This window comes from Canis lupus, chromosome 19 (genome assembly GCF_003254725.2).
Source record: "Canis lupus dingo isolate Sandy chromosome 19, ASM325472v2, whole genome shotgun sequence".
Lineage (NCBI taxonomy): Eukaryota > Metazoa > Chordata > Mammalia > Carnivora > Canidae > Canis > Canis lupus.
Window position 1 is genome coordinate 34,224,576 of NC_064261.1, and position 21,368 is coordinate 34,245,943.

The following is a 21,368-nucleotide window of genomic DNA, read 5'->3' on the forward strand; positions in this document are numbered from 1 at the left end:
ATGATGAACTCCACAGTCAATCTGCTCTAAGGTCTTAGGGGGCCGGGATGGTGGTGGTAGGGGCTAGTTTTCATCTTCTCTCCATTGCCATGGCAGAGGGACCATATTTGTAAAACTTTGTTTTTAATTATATCTTCCTGTTTAGCTCACTTACTCTATATTTATGGTATGAGAATTAGTTTTAGAAAGGTTTAGTGCATGGAATGAAGGCATCTGGATTTAATAGGCACTCTGCAACTGATTTGCATGCTGACTCAGACAAGCATGGACTTTTTTTGTCTGTCTCTCTCAAATGAAGCAAGTGATGCCTGTCCTGCCTATCCACAGATATTGTTTGGTTCAAGTGATATAACCTATTTTCTTATTGAAAATACCTTTTAGGAGCAAAGTAAAAAATAAAGTCAGAATATTGAAGTATATTATTCACAGATGAGAATTTAAGCAAGCTCATCTTTTTTATACACAGAGAAGAACATTTCTTTTGTTAATAATGTGATGAATGTTGAAGTCTTTGTGGGCAAATATAGAATTAAAAAGAATAGCAGTATAAGTACAGCTTAAAAACAGTGAAAGAGACTCTTCCGTGTTAAATTTCGACTATCAAGGAATTTGTTTTTCTTATGGAGCCTTTGAAACTACATAGATTTTTTTAGTACCTCTCACTGATTGGAATTAGGCTTAATCCAATGGGAACACTTAATACTGAGAGCACTTATCAATTTTTCTCTTTGACAGAAATAGTGAATGTAACTTTATACTACTATTTGTATAATTACAACTCTTCTTCTCTTCAGTATAGTAGAATTTACCTTTTTTGCTTTTACAAAATGTAGAACTTTATTTAAAAAGGAGTTATAATCAAATAAAGATTAAGATTCCAATAGCTAGACTTCAAGTTTTACAGCTTAGAACTTAGTGGCTCAAAGCTTGGTAAATAAGCACCTCTCTGAGCCTTTTAAACAGTATTTGAGCGGAGTTAAGTTTATGAGTTAGCTATAAAATTATAATTTGGTTCTGAAGAGAAAAGCTCATTTAGTGGCACTCAACAAACTAATATAGTGACCCTAAATCCCAACCTGACTGTTTAGTTATTACTACATACTACTAGAAGACTATTAACAGGCCTAATTAAGGCATCAGTCACCTATCAGAACTTCAATAACTCTACAATAACTCTTTTTATGGCATTTTTAGCAATTTGCTCTAATGCATGGGGGCCAAATACAAATGAATTGGATATCAGAGGCCCTGATGAGAGGAGGCCATTTGGCAAGCATTCCCAGCCCCTGCATTTCCACAAGCTCGCTGTGAAGCAGAATGATACCTTCTAAGAAGGACAGAGAGAAAACATTCATTTAATACAACCCAATATGCTTCCAGGTTTTTAGAGTCATGCAGGCATTCAAACAGAATAATATAGGCCATTGGGCATTTCCAGGTTTATAGACTGTTTTCTGTTCAGACTGTGCTATCCAGAACAGCCATCTATGTGGAATGAATCACCTGCATGACAGCCACTTTGCATGCAGCTGTGTGGGCAAACTTTCTGAAGGGTGTGTTAACACTTTTGACCCACTGTGTTAAATGGACCGGACTTTCTCCACTGAGTATCTCTCTAATAAATCAAGGACACTTTAGTAAAATAGGAAGGGCAGGGGCATTATTTGGTAAATCACCACAAAGTCACATACTTTAGTTTATCCTGATGTAGCTATTAGCATTTCCCAGCTGATTTTCCAGTTGGGAAATTCACAAAACATCAATCCATACTCCTCAGTGAAATCGCCCTTCCTGCTTCCTGGGTCATCAGGGCATCAGGAAGGGAGGAGGAGACAGATAGGGAGTAAGTGGCTACACTGGAAGAATTACCAGTTTCAAAATCTGCAGGGAATACAAATTTCATGACTGGGCAGGCAGAGGAGGGGGGTAGATGCGAAGACAGTAGCGATGAGGATATGACTGATATTGTGGGGGCACCTAATCTGTAGCTACCAACTGATTACCAGGCTGAGGGTTTGTCTTGTGTACTGCTAGATAGGGAACACATTATGAGATGTGAAAGGAAGAACCAACAATCTTCCTAAACTAGTAAGTAGGTCTTCAAAAAGTTGGTCCTGGGGCAGCCCAGGTGGCTCAGCAGTTCAGTGCCGCCTTCAGCCCAGGCTGTGATCCTGGAGACCCAGGATCGAGTCCCTCATGGGGCTCCCTGCGTGGAGCCTGTTTCTCCCTCTGCCTGTGTGTGTCTCTCTCTCTGTCCCTGTGTGTCTCTCATGAATAAATAAATAAAATCTTAAAAAAAAGTTGATCCTGTGGCTTATGTTTCTCACGTTAGTCATTCATTTGAATTAGTGCATTGTGAATCTCTTAAAATACAAAGGTGTTAGTACTTGAGAGGCAATGTTTTAAATCACATTCAGGTATTTATATATTTGAGTGAATTCATTCATTGTTTTTTGAGGAAAAAGTCCATGAAGATATGAGATAGGGATAATCAGTTTTGAAAGATGAAATAGGGTGGGGTTATAGGAAGATATGTATAAACCCTGATCATAGGCAGACATGGTTGGGGGCAGATTTAGTACAGACAAGTAAGAAATGAAGAGATAGGTTTCCTAGAGAGACCTTCAAAATAAGCAGGGTATCACTGAGATAAAAGAATACTAATAATCTTTTCTTTGCTTACTTAAAGTAATTTTAGCTGGTGTAACAGATTCCCCCGAAATATAAAGGCTCAAGTATGACAGTTCATTTCTTGAACATGTTAAGTAAAATCATTGCCCCTCCCCAGTTTTAAAAGATTTTATTTATTTATTTATGAGAAACACAGAGAGAGTGGCAGAGACAGGCAGAGGGAGAAGCAGGTTCTCTGCAGGGAGCCTGATGTAGAACTCAAACCCAGAACCCCAGTATCACAACCTCAGCCAAAGCAGACACTCAACCACTGAGCCACCTAGGCACCCCAAAACCATTGCTCTTAATTGACAGGCAAGCTTTGCTCCAATTGATAACTTAGAAATTCATTTTTCTTCTATCTAATGGCTTCATGATCTGAACACATGACTCCCAAGGTTACTAAGCCCATGTGCATCAGGTTGATGGAAAGGGAAAAATGTGTCATATCTAAGTACAAAGAAGTCTGGAAAATGGGCTTAGTAAAAGCTAAATCATCTATGACACACTGGCATTTTCCTGAGCCCTGGTCCTGGCTCTGTGTCTCAGTTTCCAGCATAGTAAAGCTGGTCATGATAAGCCAGAAAGAGATGTGAATGACAAAAGAGAGAAGAGTTTTTGTTGCACTTACTTTGGTAAAAATAAAAATAAAAATTTGCCTCTTGGTGTAGGAGAAATTAATATTTGAGTAAGAAGGGCTGACAGAGCCAGATTGGAGTTTTCTGCTTTGTTGATATTCACATGGTTATTATGCATGAAACAAAGGCCACATTATCCCATTAAATGAGTAGAGTATGGAAAACCAGTCTTGGCACTCCTGGTCTTCCTCTGCTCCCAGCTATGCTGAATTTATCAGTAATAAAGTTTACCCAGTGGTTTTCCAAGTTAAAGTACCATGCACATTAAGTCTACTTCTAATCCAAAATATCATGGAGGCTGTTGTAGAATTCTTTAGTGCACTTCTCAGTTGGGGGACTTAGCCAGTATGTGGGCTCAGTAGTGTATTTTAGTCACAATGCTCTTTAAAGACTGAATAATAATCTGGAAAATATGAACCCCAAAGTATAGAGAAAGATAATCCAAATGATTTTTCACTAAATTAAAAAAAATATTCTGTGTTGGCTGCAACCTCAAATTTACACATTTGCCTCTAACAAAAATTTTTTTTGAAAATTGCATCCTGTGATGTTGGGATCCCACAGCTGGACTACAGACCCACCCCAAGTATCTTTATTTAAGAACCCTAAACCCCAGTGCCCACAGTCTCCAGCTATTCCTGGGACTTAAAGCTATACCTGAACACCAGAGGCACTATAAAATGAAATTTCCTATTACAAGAAACAATGGGAAAAAGAACATTTCTTCTGAGGTTTAATTCCTTTTTCTTATTAATAAAAATGGCTTTCTGTTGATGTTGTTTTCCTTGAGCATTCAAACTCTATGGAGGGATATTGTTACTGTTGAGTAATGTCAGATCAGTGGCTAATGTTGCATCCCTAAATGCTTGTGGAAAACATTATTGTAAAGTTTATCATTAGAGCTTGAGGATTGTCATTAATTTTAAACCAAAGCCATTAAAAGCATGAAATGTCCACAGTGATGATCAACTCCTTAAAAAGATCAGAGAATAATTGTGCAGATTTCTTACAATTGCTCAGTCCATTTTTAAAAAAGAAGTATTGTTGGTATTTTTTTTTCATTCTTCATAAGGGATGCATCTATGCTCATAGCATAAGGTGACTCATCACAACTCTGTCACAGTGAGTGAGCAGAAGGCATAAGCCAGAACTCCAGCATTATCCAGCAGCTGTCACTTCCATTTAAGGGACTGGCACATCCTCTCACGGACACTTCCTGGGGCAGCCTTTTGCAAATTACTCACCTAATAATTGGAAAAACCTGGAAAGAGTTTTCTCCAAAATAGTTGTAAGAATTGATTTAACATGAAATGGTAAGCTAGTCTTATTAGTATTGTTTAAGAATGAGATGTTTCTCTTATTAAGAGATCCAATTCAGATTTGGGGGATTTCGTTAAGGCTATTTCTTACTTTAGATTATAAAAAGTGCTTGTTCTGCAATTTGGCGTCGCATACATATTTATAAGTCAGTGGATTTTACTGGTTACATGCCAAAGTTTTCAATCTCGCCTTATGGAGACAGGGACTTACTTCAGTCAATTCTTCCCTAGTGAGAGAAAGTATCAGTTAGAAATTATAACATTCCTGTAAGCAGCAGGGACAGCACCACTCCTTCCAACAACAACAACAACAAAAAGTGGTTTGAGTAAATTAAGAAATTTGTCTGTCCCACAGATATCAGTAACCCAACTTGGGACTGGTAAATTTGCTTCTAGACTGGGTGCATTGTCTGTCCCAACGAAACCTGGGTTATTTGTTAAGGAAGAAGTAGAGAATGGATATTAATAAGCAGCTAATGGTCTTTGTCATAGAAGGACCAAGAGGAGAATTTCTGTTCTCCCTCTCCCCTACTTCATCACCTGTGTTCAATCCAGTTCCCAAAAATGGAGAGTTAGCCAACCTGATTCATCAGAGGTTAAAACTAATTTTGTCCAATTTTAATAATAGGCAGAGTTGTTGGCCTAAAAAATACAGACTTGCTTTTTGAACCCTCTCATCTGTCCTGTGGCAAACTAATAGACCTTTGTGCATATATTCTATTGGTCTGAATGCCAAAGGGGAAGAGGAAGGCATGAGACATCATGAAGCTCCAAGAGAAGGCTACCTGTATCTTGGTTAAACTTTGAAATTTGCACTAGAGTGTTGTCTACTTCCTAGTTTGTCCCTTTTCCTATCTCTCTAATATACTTCTTTTCTGTCTTCAGCTACCCAGGTCTTCTCCCGATCTCTCCTACCAGTGAAACATTCCCACCTGGTTTCTTTATGCAGAACTGTTGGCTTCCTCCCTGCTCATGCCAGCCTTCCATGCCCCACCCAGTTTTAGCACAGTATTCAGCCCCCACACCCATAGTGATTTACTTGTTTTTCTTCCACTAGGTGGATGGCTTCTTAAAGACAAGGACTATGGCTCGTCTCTGTGAATCTTCAGAGACTATCAGTACCTTGTTACATAGCTCTTAATTAATAGTAATTAGTTATTATTTAATATAGAGATGGAAACTAATTGTACTGAATCATGAGTTCTAAGCAGGCCACAGCATTATCTTTCATACAAAGCTTGGAAACTCAGCAGAAGTCAAAATCTTTATCGGTAGTAGTTTACAGAATATATGTTAGGGAGACCCATGACAGGGAATTTTAAACAGGGGTATGTATCAGAATCACTTATGTTCTGCCTTCAAAACTAAGATTCCATTCAATTGTGGGGGGCTGGGGGGGCAAGAGGGTAGGACTGAGGATTCTGTATTTTTAGAATTATCCCCTAGGTAGTCTACTTCATAACCTATATAAAATTGGTATAGAGACAATTCATGGCATACAGCTTCCTTTAGTCTCCACTCCCCTTCCCTGTGATCAATTCCATTATGGCCAGCTTTAAATACATAGAATTTCTGAACGTGGGCAAGTAGAATTATGTGGGGAGGGTCAAAAACTCCAGATTCCCAAAATACAATCAGGAAAGGTAATTTGGAATGTGGGGGGAGTTACCAAGTCATCAGTAAAATTTAAAGCTCTTCAGGTCATTCAAGTGAGTAGCCAAAGTTGAAAGTCAGTGACATATAGAGATTCTGTGAGAAGTTTTACCTGCCATAAAACAACAACAAAATAAAATAGGAGCAAATAAATTAAACCCTACAAGTGACTTCAGTCATTAGTTTATACATGCCTAAATTTTTTATACCGGCTAAACACTGCCTGAGTATTAAGTAACTACTTCATCCCAGGCACCTCTTTTTGGCTTCCTCTGCTCTTTGGTGCATGTGTGTTTCATTGGTCTTTGAACTTCTCATTCTAACTCTGCCCTCCAGAATATGTGAACTTCTAAAGTTTTGTTCTCAAATGGATCCTGACACGCTGCTTTCTCTGGTCCTTGCACATCATTATCTGACCATGGCCTGCTGCCTTGATTCTTTTTTTTTTTTTTAAGATTTTATTTATTTATTCATGAGACACACACACAGAGAGAGAGAGAGAAAGAGAGAGGCAGAGACACAAGCAGAGGAAGAAGCAGGCTCCATGCAGGGAGGCCGACGTGGGACTCGATCCCGGGTCTCTGGGATCAGGCCCTGGGCTGAAGGCGGCGCTAAACTGCTGAGCCACCCTGGCTGCTCTGCTGCCTTGATTCTTACCCATGACTTCCTTCACCTCTCATATTATCTGATCCCTTGGGTATTTCATGATTACCATATCCAGCTCTTTCTCTGCTTTCTCCATTTTGATCTCCATGTTCTATGTGACACAACATCACTTTTTGACAAATATTCAACAAAACTCTGTGGTATTCCAAAACTCAACATAAGTAAGGCACAAGGAAATTAATGTGAATTTTTAAAGAGTTAGAACTCATTCTGATTTTTAACACATCCATTCATTTGTCCTGTTTTGCTGTGATGCACATGACCAGCCAGAGTATAGATGGGATTTGTGCCTCTGAATGTCTCATATTCTTATATTTGTCATAATGCCCATGGACAACCCTCCCAATATTTAAGGGATGCTCCAACATAAAGTGAATATTTACCCATCAAATTTAGTGCCTACATAAAGATTTGCCTCTCAAATGACCCAGATCACTCCGGTGTTCCAGTTCTCCTGTTTTCTAGCTCATTAGACATCTGCACACCCCTACCCCTGTGTCGACTGTCATTAAATTGTCTTTGCTCTCACACAGTAGCTCCTCTCTCAGCTTCTTATTCCCTTTCTAATAATTTCACCAGTCTTTTACAGTGGATTTTTATTTTTCCCATTCCTTTATGACATACACTTGGTTGACTGTTTTTCACAATATGTTTTGCATCCTTCACAAGCTTTCCCCTGCCCTAACAAGATTGCTACCAGTCTCCTCCCATTAATCACACAGTACCATGCACTTCCAAGTTCACTACCTTGTAATATGATTTCCCTGCCCAAACACTGGGAATGGAACACCTCAATCAAAGACTAACTCCTTGGTCTTTCCAAGGGCTTAAGAAAATGGTTTTGTACCTTACTTCAAGGGACATCTACTTCTCCTCACAGTGAGCCTCATTTCCAATATACAATATGGGCCTTTCTAAATCTGAACTGTTACTCTCATTGAATATGGCACTCCATTTAAATCTCATTCCTCTTTTGTATTTTTCTAATAGGTCACCAATGCATGAAATATCCAATTATCACAGCTGAGTGCATTCTCCCTCTTCTGAATATAAAATTCTTCTACCCATTCTCATGGCCCTTATTACTTTCTTCCTTATATTGTTGTTATGTGTGTATAGTTTGTCTTCATTAAGAGCTTAAACTTTCCTTGATAACACAAAACTTACTCATGTTTATATTACCCTACAACCCACACCATAAACACTTTTCATTGGCTTTGTCAATAGTAGCTTCTAGATAATTAGCTATTGAACTATTTTAAATAAGTGAATATTGGATTAGCTAATAAATTCAATTAACTAATGAACAAAAATAGATCCTCTGAATAGAGATGCATGTTTGTATTAGAAAAAAAAGGTACTTCTATTTTACAAGATATTTATATCTCTTTCTCTATTCCTTCCCATATAGAATTACTTGAAAAACAAATCAAATACTAGCCTCCTGGCAATAAATTATTAGGTAACAATGGCATAAAAGTGAGACTGTTTAAAGATTAAGTTCTAAAGAGTCAAACAGAACTTCTAGGCAACAGAAATTAGCTGTGTGATACATTTAAATATGAATGCACTTGGAATATCTGTGCAAAAATAATGGAGACTGAATGTTGATTTCTCGGTAGGATTAATATGGGAGTATTAAATGCATCATAGTATGGAAAGCAAGATATGTATTGGTAGGAACTTTGAGATGCTCATGTGAATATGAGCATATTTACAAATATTTTTGTAAAAAAAAAGTTGCTTATGTTATAATGGATGACAACTAGAAACTATGGTGCAAAATAAGTAATCACTACAGAACCAATTGGTTGAAGTAAATAAAACTGCCTACGGTTACAAAAAAAATCATTTTGAAAAACTTACGATCTTATAGGAAAATACATTTGGAAAACAGATTTCCTGTGAACCTACTGAAGCCACACATATGCACACACACTTGGATCAAAAAGAATCAACAAATATAAAGACAACAGATTTTTAAAAATTACTTAAAATTTGTGATACCCTGGTCAATTTTTATTTTATGCTCATACATTCTCATTACTGCCAGTTTCAAGGGGAGGATTTTTTCCCCTTATATAATATGCATTTTCAGTGGGTAAATTTCTGGAGTGGGTTTTTATCCAAATATGAAATTCCTTTTTCCATTTTGGAAAAAAAATGTTTCCCTAATGGTTTTCAGAGCATTTCCAAAAGTACAAATTTTTTTCCTAACTCTTTTTATTGACAATAGTCAATATAAGTTCTGGTTAAACTGTTCTCCAGCTTTTAAAAATGATTTTAAGACATTTTTCAATAACAGCTCCTCCTTACTGACTTTTAACATTCGGTTCCCATTCTTTTTTTTACCACATCATATTTCTAAGTTTCTAACAATCCCTAGGTGATTTGACATTATTTATTCTGGCTTTGAAATTCTTCCAATAGATCCAAAACTTTGTGAAAGGCAGATCCAGTAGTTTGAGAAAGATTTCTGAATATACTTTATACATAACTTAAAAGCTCATGTCTAGTGATAGAAGCAGGTAAAATTCTAGAGTTGATTCTATTTTTAAAGTGTCATGTTTCAATTAAAAGTAAACTGTACTATTTTCATAGAGTTCTTACAGAGAAAAGGTTTTTTTACTCTTTTGTATTTTTACTTTTCATGAGTTATTAAAACTTCCCTTGGTATTTGACTTAGGGCTTAGCAAAAAATATTATATACATTTGTGAAAAACTGAGATACCTTAATATAAGCTATCTGTCATCATAAAATGGTTTTCTGTAGTTGAGATTTTATTGATTGATTCTTACAGTTCTTGTTGACCTAAGAAGTAAATATTGACAAATGGAAAACTCTAATTATATTCTTCATTGTGGGAACATTCTGGACAGGATAATACATTTTGCATTTTCCAGCAAAATCTTTAAGGAATATAAAGAGGGAACGCAAGGGGTTGGAAAGAAATACTAGATTACTCCAATAAAAAAAAGAGAAAAATATCTTAATAGCATATATTTGCTCCATATCTTTGTTGCCAATATTCATAAATATATAAGTAGTATTAATTCTCTGACAAGTAAAATGTTTTATGTTTCTATAAGCATCATAGGAAAAGCATTTTAGTTTCAAATGTTTTGTTGATATTTCATGGCCATGTAGGATTAACTGGAAATGGTCTCTTCTCAGTATGTAGAACAGAACAGTTTCATGCCTAGGGCATCCAAATTAGAGCCAGTGCACTTCTGCATCTTTTGCAGCCCACAGTGATTGGAAAACCACAACAAAAACAGCACCATTAAAAATGGTCTCTATTCCATTTTCTACTGATTAGAAAGGCAACTTGATTCAGGAGAGGATGCCCTATCAATTTTGCAGCAATCTTTGTCACCATGATGCTATCTCAACAAACTAATAATAGTAGAGAGAGAGAGAGAGAGAAGAACTGACTACACTCATTCTAAAAACTCCTAGATATACAACGTAAACCACCCTTAATATGCATACCTTAATATGTATACCTTCCATATTTTTTGTCATAGTTTACCTACCAAATGTTAAACAGATCATGTCCTAGAAGCAATAAAAGTCATTGCATCCTCCTTCCGATGTCAGAAAATGAGCTGAAACAATTCCAAATATACAGTGCTGAGCAGTAGACTTAATTCTTAAATATAACCAATTTATTTTGGAAAAAGGCATTATCCGCTGTGAATTTTTATCATTATATTATGGAAGCTCCCTTCTCTCTCAAAAATGCCACCAGAACAATGCAGCATTTTATTGGGTTTTAAAGTATCAGCACTTTTTGTCTTGGATTTTGTATCCAGATACTTTATAGACTGGCTATCCAACATTGTAGGCTCTAGGCACATGTGGCTATTGAGTCTGAAATACAGCCAATCTAAATTGGAATATGCTATAATTGTAAATAGCATACCAAATTTCAAAGGCGTAGTACCAAAAAAAGCAAAATATATCATTAATAATTTTTATATTTATTAGATCTTGAAATAAAAATGTTTAGATGTGGGCAGCCCCGGTGGCTCAGAGGTATAGCACCGCCTTCAGCCTAGGGCGTGATCCCGGAGACCCAAGATCAAGCCCCATGTCAGGCTCCCTGCATGGAGCCTGCTTGTCCCTCTGCCTCTGTCTCTGTCTCTCTCTCTCTGTGTCTCATGAATAAATAAATAAAATCTTTAAAAAAAATGTTTAGATGTATTGAAGTAAATGTATCATCAATTTACCAATTTAAAAAAATAATGTGGCAATTGGAACATTTGAGATTACATGTGTTTTGCATTATATTTCTATTGAATATGGCTGAGAGAAACTAAACTATCCTTCCATAGGATTTTCTTTCTCGAATCATATACACTGACATTTATAAACAACTCCTGGTTGGAGCTATCACCAGAAGGACTATGATATGGCACTGGCAAAATCGAAGTTGGCATCATTTACAAAAAGCTCCATAATTACATAATGGTAAGAGTTCATTAGGTCATCACTAATTATTGGAGTTTATCATTTCTCCCTTGGTCTGAATTCAACCAATTGCTCTTAACTTCTTCAGTATTTGGAAGAGGGAATATTGTTATGTAGCAACGTCTTGAAGACTAACACAGCATGCCTAGAGAAAATTGTGAAAGACTCTCCTCTTTATATTTGGTTTTCCAACTTGTATAAACTGCAACTGTGTTCTATTCAAATGTGTTTCCTGTTTTCTTCATTATAACCCAGGCTTGGGGATCAAATGAAAATCAGGATAGCTAGGAGTCAAGAAGAAATAGCTATAGGAAATAGAAAGAAAACTCAAGTTTCATCTTCTGCAAAATATAAACCCCACAGCACACATTTCTTAGGAAAAGTAACTGCTCTACTAGGGAAGGGATAGTAAGCTAGCCTTTGGAAAGGTGGTCTGGCAGAAAAAAGAGAAGAAAAAAGAAAGACAGACAGATTGACAGACTCACTTAGCCCAGAGCTATCATAAGCATGTGGATCTGTCCTTTCTCCTAACTCTTAGATTGATCTGGCTCATAAGAGTAATAATAACTCTCAATAGCTGCTTCTAAGACACCATGAAATAATGCATTCATTAGAAATTCTTACATCAGGCAACATTTACATATTTATTCAAGAACCATTTTGCTAAAAAAAAAAAAAAAAAGAACCATTTTGCTTTCTTGAGCAGCAGTTTCTGATTCTTGAGTCTACAAACCAAACACACAAGGGAAAAGGGTCTGGGAGAATTTGAACCACAGAAGATATACTGTTAGCTATATTATATTAATTTTTCATATGTCAGAATATTGCTTAAGAATACTTTTAATTTTAAGGAGACTGATGATGTATTTACATAGCAATTATAGTTTCCAGGAGGTCTTCCGAACATTTTTGCTTGGAAGATCTCAAATGTCGAGCTATGTAACTGGCAATGGACCGCCAAAACCAACTGTAAATCTGTGTGGTCCTTTGACAATTGAGCTTATTTTTCTCCTGAAAGTCTTTTTAGGATTATGGATGTCTCAGTAATGATAGTGGGTATGAGACCAATATAAATTGGAAGATACAACTCTCTTTTTGCCTGGAATGATGTTCTACCAACTTTTCTCTGTGGATGCTGGCTTTTTTTCAGTCCTGCATGATGTATTCCCATAACGGAGCCCAGTGTTTATTGAAAAAGAGATGATCCCTTTTAGCAAAGAAGGTCCCAGAAGGAAGCAATGAGGAGCAGGTGTGTTTTATCTCAAGCCCAGCAGGCTGTCCTTCTACAGTAGGCTCCTCCAGCAGCCTAGCCAGCTGTGCAGTGCATATGGAGTGCAGGCCAAATCTATGCCTCGGCAGTTGTGCCCACATCACTAACTTCAACCACAAGCTGCTGCTCACAGCATCCTTTACTTCTTGAAAACGGCTGCACCAGAATGAATCTCATTTTCTTATACCCACTGAAACACCCAAACCTGCTCACTCGCGCTCTCTCTCTCATCCTCTCTCCCTAAGCAGAGATTTCAGAGATCCATTCACCAAACAGGTTATTTTAAGGTAACATCCTTGAAACAAGAGGATTTTAACAGTGATACATTTACAGTATATAAAGTATACTGCTCAGTTGACTTTGCCTGAGTTTGGGTTCCCCTGTGGCAGACTTTGAGACCAGGGTCTCTTGCAAACATTTGTTTAAAAGATGAAGGAAACAGTAGGGGAAGTGAAACACAGGAGTGAAGGTACATAATCAAGCCCACTACCATTGTGGATCGCTGAAGCTTAATTCTGCTGGGGAAGTCCTAGGACCCAGTGTGAAGATCATGCCTCCAGGTTACCCCACAAAAGGGACAAGAAGAGTGATGCATTCTTTGCATCACCTCCCTTTTTATAAAGTCATTGGTTAATCACTGCTCCCATGAGGTCCTACATCCTCAGCAAAATTGGCCCATGCTTGGGCTGATGAATCTTGCTTACAAACTAGAGAAAGATCTCAGGGAAAGGAATGCAGATTCTGCGATGGAAGTCAGGTGAGCATGTACCAAATTGATAAAGATAAGGGGATGCAGGTGGCACACATACAATACTGATGATAGTTTTGCTTTTAATTGAACAACTGAATCTTTTCTAGGGGGAGGGGACCACTGTAAAGAATACACTAGTTCAATCTAGTTGCTACACATTTATGATCAAATTTACTATATGGGAAATTTAGGACAAGTTTACTCACACTCCCACTTATTTCATCTCTGCTTACCCTTTCTTGTTTACATGGAAAACATGGCTTAGAAGTTCACTTTTTTGCTACAAAAGTTCTCAAATTTTCCATGATCTAATTAATTAACTCTTGATTTCATCTGGAATCTGATTCAAAACTAATAGAAAAGTTTTCTTAATACTTAAGCCAGAGTGACATTTTGTGGGATTTATCAGGTATCTCTCACCCATTCTGCTACTTTCATCCCTCCCTGATCTCATTCTAAAAATGTTCATATTTTGCATTTGATCATCTACCACAATAATTTTATAAAATTTTCTTTGTCTTAAAATTCTTTATTTTATGGAGCAATACTGATCCAGCAAAGAACAACAACTCTTCACATTGCAAAAGCTAAAGGTTCACATATGCTTACAGTTATTTCTCCCAGTTATATTTGATGTTTCTAATATGTATATGATATATTTTAACACTTGAATTGGCATGTTCACATATCTTGGGAGACAGGGAGCTTCTCTAGCATCTTCTCATTTATATTATGTTAGTGGTCTCTTTCCCTTTAGGGACACCAGAGTATACATACATCTTTGATCCATTGGTCTCATACTTGTCTTCACATGACCCTGTGCTTTCCACCAGTTGTTCCAGGCCATTCATTTTATATCTCACATTTCTAAATAAGATTCTTACAAAATTAAATTTTAGAATGCTGCTTCCCATATGAAAATCTTTGTTTCTTTTTTTGGGTTCCTTTTTCAAAATGATTTATGGCTCAATTTTAAAAGCCTCACATCGAGTTAAGATTGAAATGGGTTGATAACATGTATATTGCTCTGATATAGATTAAGCAGTGAGAAAGCAACAATGGAAATGCCACCATCTAATTTATTTCACTTTTAGATGATCAAAGAGATGTCCACACAAACAAAGCAATCAAGCTGTTTTAAACAGCCCTTTCAAATTTCCTGAGGCTCTTCTACTGAATCATTATGGACACGTGAAGTTAAATTTAAGGAAATCGATGAGAGTGATAATGAACAATCCTATGCATGAACCTTTTCTGCATTTCTTTTTAGCTCTGAATTATAATGCAATCTTGGTAGATCCTAAAGTATAGTGTCTATTATATCTGTTCCAAGCACCATTCCCTGAAGGTGTAAAAGTCTGTGGCAGGACAATCATGGAACTCGAGTCAAATGAAAAAGTGGCTGAGTCTTTATCACTAAGGGTAAGGAAAGAAAAGCCTGAGGAAATCACATCTACGGCCAACTTGGGCTAAGATATCTATTAATTTCAGTAACAGAGAAAGGAGTCTTTGTATTTGTGATGGCATGAAGTGCATTCTCAACCTAAAATGCAGGAAACCTCAGTAGGTGAGGAACATTTTCTAAATTTCCTCAAATACCTCATTAATATATCATAGGAAGGAACACTGAAAAGTCCTCAGCAGGCTCCCAAATATTTAGATTCATCACTTTTTCAAAAAACAAACACAACCAAAAGATTCAATATGAAATATTTAGTATTTTAAGACATATTTATATCTATATGTAGATATACATAGATAAATAGAAAGAGATGTGCTAGAGATGTTTACATTAACTTCTATGGGATATTTGGTCCATAATTAACACTTACATAACTATTTACATACATACATATGTATATTGCTGTATAAATAAGGGTCAGAGAATGTTGAATTTCACCTAAGCCCTATGGTCCTGGAAAATAGCAAAGCTGAGAAATCCCCCCGACATTTTGTATTCCTGGAAATGGCTTACTGCAAAGAACCACGTTAGATGTGCCCCTTGTTTACCTATGACAAGGCCCCAAACCAAAATCACACCCTCTGAATTCCCATTCTTATCAGTGATTAGCTGAATTGTTTCGTCCTTACTAATTCATCAGAACAAAACACTTTGAGAGAAGCAACATACAAATGAACAATGGCCAGACCATATGTTAAAACTGAACGTTGGAGCACTGGGAAAGCTTCGTTGGTGAAGCTTGTGACCCAAAAGCCCCTCCTGAGAAGTGGCCTCAGAGTGAAACAGTGTGTCTTTTGCCTGTCACTGCACACCCTTTGTCCTACTTCCCGTACCCGGCTCCTCCCTGCCCTGTTCACTCCTCTCTGTAAAGGAAAAACTGCTTTTGTGGAACCTTTGAGACACCTGCTTATCCTTTTGGTCAGAATGTTCTCCCTATTGCATTAGCGCCTCCCCCCCCCCCCAATAATCCTTTCATATCAGGCCCCTTCTTATCAGGTCTGGATTTGTTTTTGCTTTGCTTTATTTGACAAAGGATTTGTGAAGAAGTATCTGAACTAGATGTATATTTTATTTATGTTTAAATTTTTATTTTTATCTGAGAATAAGATAGTTTCCGTTTGGTGTTGTGGCAAGGTGCCACAAAGTGAATGACCAAACACCACCACCACAATGATTTTAAGAAGCAAAGAATGTGGCTTACAATGCTGTTGAAGCATATACTTTGAAAAATAAGGAAAATAACAGGGATTATGGGGATGATGTGAACCTGAATTTACTGAGTTTGTCTTTGCTTAATTTTAGGTGACAGGAACCGGGATGATGTGCCATCAACATATATGAAAACTTGGATGATTGTCCCAAATTAGTGTTAATATTGGAGATGAGGAGGGCTTTCACACAGTAATTCTCATGAGTAAATTCATTCACTTATCTAGAGAGAACAAGCTCCGTGTTCAGAGAAAAAATCTTTCATTGGATGTAGTTAGCCAAATTCTTACATTTTTCTTCAGATCTATTGAGACCAAAAGAATCCTGTGCTTTTATTGAATTTCCATTAGAAAGACATGAAAAAAAGTTTGACCTATCAGCCAGAGGTGATCAGCTTCTATTTTCTTGATATCTGAAAAAACAAAGGCTCCTTTTGAGTAGAAAAGAGCTATAAACAAAGGGTTTAAAGCACTACCAGAAATGCAGCAGAGTTCTGCTGAGCCTCATTCAGACACCTTACCATGTCAGTGATACTCATCAAAAGACCGCCTATTTTTGCCACAATTAATACTTTTGAAATCTTAATTAAAATATTGCTTAACATGTACTTACAGTTTACTATTTGCCGATCACTATCCTAAAAGCTTTTTTAAGTAGTATTTTGTTTAATTATCACAAATCCTCTCAGATGTAGGCATTATTTTCGACTGTGTTTTACTGATGAGGAAACTGAGTCACAGAAACACTAAAAACCACACCCAAGGTCGTCACACAGTAAATGTTAGAGCTAAGAACTAAGCTCACACGGATGGACTCCATAAATATTTCCTCCAATCACTATGCTAAACTGTGAATTTATAGAAAGCCCATTGAATGGAACAGCCACCTCCATCTCTTCACCTGATACATCACTCTGCTTCCCACGTAGCAGCCAATAAAGCATGCTCTCCCCATGACATCCTATTTTACAACCACTACACTATCTTAGAAGGTCTGAGGATCTATAGATTTATTTGATCTCTAGATTCATTTGCCACAGATCAAATATTTTCTGAATCATTTTATAGGAAAAGTAATTTTTCTACTTTTCCTTTGATTTTTTAAGTAATATCATTCATTTTAGAAAATTCAAATAATTTGAAAGTTATTAAAAATATCATAGTCACTCTCCTCAAGACCAAAGTTTATTTATATCTTTTCTTTTGCATTCTTCTAATGAAATAAAAGCATGCATGTGTGGGAGGTAAGCCGGGGAGAGTGGGAGGGTGTATCTGTCAACAAATCAGTGCTTTGATACACATTAAAACACAAATATAGGGCTTATTTTTTCTTTTCCACTTAAGAATAGATCTCAGACATATTCTCATGTCTGCAAATACTGATCTGACTCAATCCTTTCAATAACTGCAGACCCTTTTGTTGTACACAGGTAGTACATTATACTTAAACTGTGATATATTTACGGAAATTTAGATTATTTTTAAATCTTTTAATTAAATACCTTTTCTGTATTTCATTTAATTTTTATCATTGCAAGTATGCTGCAGTAAACTCTTCACATAAATAACTTGACATTTTTTGACAATGTGTCCAGTGGCTAAACACCCAGCAAGTATTCAAAGGATGTGTACTTTTTCCCTAGATACTAACATATTGCTCTCTGAGGTTTACCAATTTAGACATCAACTCTCATCAACTGTGTGACAGTTTCCCTGCAAATTCTTGAACACCAAATATAAACTATTTGTGACAAATGGATAGGCGAGAGTGTTATCACATTTCTTGTTTTTGTTTTTTTTGTTTGCATTTTCCTAATGACTTATGAGAAAGTAAATATTTTCACAGGCTTATTGGAATGCACACAATCTCTTTTGTAACAATGCTCCTTTTTTAAAGATTTTATTTATTTATTCATGAGAGACACAGAGAGAGGCAGAGACAGGCAGATCAAGAAGCAGGCTCCCTGAGGGGTACCTGATGTGGGACTCCATTCCAGAAACCCAAGATTATGACCTGTGCCAAAGGCAGATGCTCAACCACTGAGCCACCCAGGTGTCCCTGCAACAATGTTCTAAAAGAAAACTGCTACAGGGTCTACATTTTGGGCCACCTGGATGGTCAGCTGGTTAAGCTTCTGCCTTCAACTCAGATTATGATCTCAGTATCCTGGGATCAAGCCCTACATTGGGCTCCCTGTTCAGCAGGGATATATTTCTCTCTCTCTCTCTGCCACACCCCCTGCTTGTGGTCTTTCTCTGTCAAATAAATAAATAAAATCTTAAAATAAGAAAAGAAAAGAAAAGAAAAGAAAAGAAAAGAAAAGAAAAGAAAAGAAAAAAAGAAAAGAAAAGAAAGAAAAGAAGAAAAGAAAAGAAAAAAAAGAAAAGAAAAAAAGAAAAGAAAAGAAAAGAAAAGAAAAGAAAAGAAAAGAAAAGAAAAAAGAGAAAAGAAAAGAAAGCTGCTATCAAGGAAAGACCTTTTGCAAAATTGGAGGTAAAAGTGAGCAACCTCAAGTAATCTATATGCAATAGAAAACTGTATCATATAACAAGCATGGTATCATAGGGCAGTGCCAAGAATTGTTAAAGATGATGTTTTAGGACCTATTCACAAGCAAAATAGAAGCTCAATCCAGAAACATTCCTACCATTTTGAGTAGGAAATTTTTCAACATTTGTCCAAAAGGATTGTAGAATTGTTATGAACCAGTCTTCTATGTTCCTCTTTGCTCCTTTCCAAATGGGACTGCTAAATGGTTTTTCTATCCCTGTTTTACTTGGGGCTTGGGGGACAAAGAGCTTATGCTTTTACTTCATAGGTTTATAAGAAAAGAAGAACTACATATACCTATGATACAGAACATGAGACTTTAAATATTGAAATTCATGAAGTTATTCAATAACACTGACATTGATGTGACTGGTTTGGAATAGGGAATTTGCATGTGACAGGGAAGCAGATGCTTGTAAACAAGAGGAAGACTATGGTAAATTGGATGGCAGTTTCCAAATTTTCACCTCCTTCCTGCAATACATAATAATAATAATAATAGATTAATACATCTGCATATTTTCTTGTGTGTCTTTGTAGCATTTGCTTGAAGAATATGTGCAATGTACATCCTTGTTTCACTGACTTTAGGATAGTCATATGACTTGTTTTGGTCAATGGAATATTAGAGGAGGTAATGTAAACAGAGCACTTAAATATGTTTATATAAACTTTGGGTTAGCACAGTCTCTTCAGTTTTAGCATCTCTTATAAGATTATGCCTCTGTAGCTGCAGTTCCCAAAGTGGCATAGATGAAGCTGACATAAACCTGAACTATATCCTCAGCTGAACTGTCCCAGAAGGCCTCTAGAGCTCTGACAAATAAATAAGTGCTTATTGAGATTATGGAACTTTTTAGTACAAAGTATTATCTTAGCAGAACCTGAATAATATAATTATATAATTAAGTATCACATGGACCATACTATTATCATTATTTAATTAAAGGATCCGAGGATTTAAGTAACTTGATCAAGATAATATATTAATGAAGAGGCAGTCAGAACACAAAGATGGGAAAGTGATTTTTTTTTCATATCAGTGTCTTCCTGAAATGTGTAAAATCATTGAATACCATAGGGTGAGGGCAGTAACAGAGAAATTAATTCAGGTAGTATGTGACTTAAAGTGGAGTACAATGAGAAAGTGAGGATTAAAAGTGAAGAATAAAAGAATGGAATAATTTATAAGAAATCAGGGGAGGGGGATCCGTGGGTGGCTTGGTGGTTTAGCACCTGCCTTCAGCCCGGGGTGTGGTCCTGGAGTCCCGAGATCAAGTCCCACATCGGGCTCCCTGCATGAAGCCTGCTTACCCCTCTGCCTGTGCCTCTATCTCTGTCTCTGTCTCTGTCTCTCCCTGTCTCTCGTGAATAAGCAAATAAAATCTTTAAGAGAAAAAGAAATAATCAGTAAAATTCAGGATATTCAAATTTTGAAGTGTCACTAAGATCCTCCTTTTAGAGTGCTAAGTCAAGAAGATAAACCATTCAGCAGGCAGGTGCTGGATTCCCTTCACTGTGGTAAATAAAGCAGAAATTATTTGGAAAATTCTCTTCTTTCTGACAACTTGTTCCAATATACAAAAATCCTTCTAAGGAATATTCAAATTTTACCTTGGGGGATCTATACCTAGAAGCAGCAGCAGCAAAAGTATTTTGAATTCTGTAATTTATCTTGTCCAACAGAGAGGATATGCAATTTATATCAATGCAATTTTCATTCTGGTAATAAATAAATATATTAATTAATTAATTAATTAAAGTGAAACAATTAAATAGACCATTATAAAACAATGCATGCATGCAGTAGTGGCTGGATTAAGCCAAAATCATCTCCTTTTTCACATACTAGTGTTAAAAGCAGTAGAATTATGCAAGTATGTATGGCAGAAAATATAATAGTTTCAAGAAATTAAAGAGTTAATGGGTTTATCTTCATAGACCATATACTAACAATACACACACACACACACACACACACACATCATTAACTGCTGGGATAAATCTTGGATATACTGAAATTTTTATTAGTCCTTACTGATGGGATGGATGCTCAATTTAAATAGTTGCATTCTTACTAAGCAACATTACAGAAGAAGTAGCTTTTTGCCCTAGCCTTTACTAATAAAAATGATTAGACTCACACCGTCATGTTTGAACTTCCTATTGCCAAGCAAAGGTACATACTTAATACATGTATATCATTCAGAAGACATAAATCATCCTGGGGATTCGAGGGGGGTAAATTTTATGTACCAAATTATCAAATGGATGGTAGAAGGATAAAAGGAAACTATAAGGTGTAGAGAAGCAGATAAGGCTTAACTCAGCTACTACTAACCCACGTGAATAAGGAAGGAACAGACTTAGAGTATCCCCCCATTCCCATCTTAAATTCAGACCTCTTTGGAGAGTATGTTGCTGCTACATGAATACAGGGAATACAGCCTTCCAGAGATGAAGAAATTTGCCAGAGTGAGCAGGCCAGAGCTCATATGCAAGAGTGGCCTGCCAGATTAGAAAAACCTGCAGGAGAGTAACATCTATACATAGTATATGAAGGTTCCTGAAGAGGGTACGTCAGACCTCCTATATGCTGATTCACTGGCTGTCCTGTGCGTGGAAACAGCACATAGAAGCAGGGAACCCCTTCCTCTTACAATATCCCTCCAGCTCCTTCTAGTGACAAATCCTAACACTGAGACA

At 36.7% G+C, this 21,368-nt stretch overlaps 1 long non-coding RNA gene across 1 annotated transcript in view; it reads left to right on the forward strand.

Annotated features, from left to right (window-relative positions):
* The window catches only part of LOC112649883 (uncharacterized), a 28,334-nt gene extending 16,912 nt beyond the window's left edge, over positions 1 to 11,422 (forward strand). Inside the window, exon 4 of the long non-coding RNA XR_003129762.3 lies at positions 11,285 to 11,422. This is a non-coding gene — a long non-coding RNA (uncharacterized LOC112649883). The remainder of the gene's footprint in view (positions 1 to 11,284) is intronic.
* Positions 11,423 to 21,368: the final 9,946 nt, after the last annotated feature.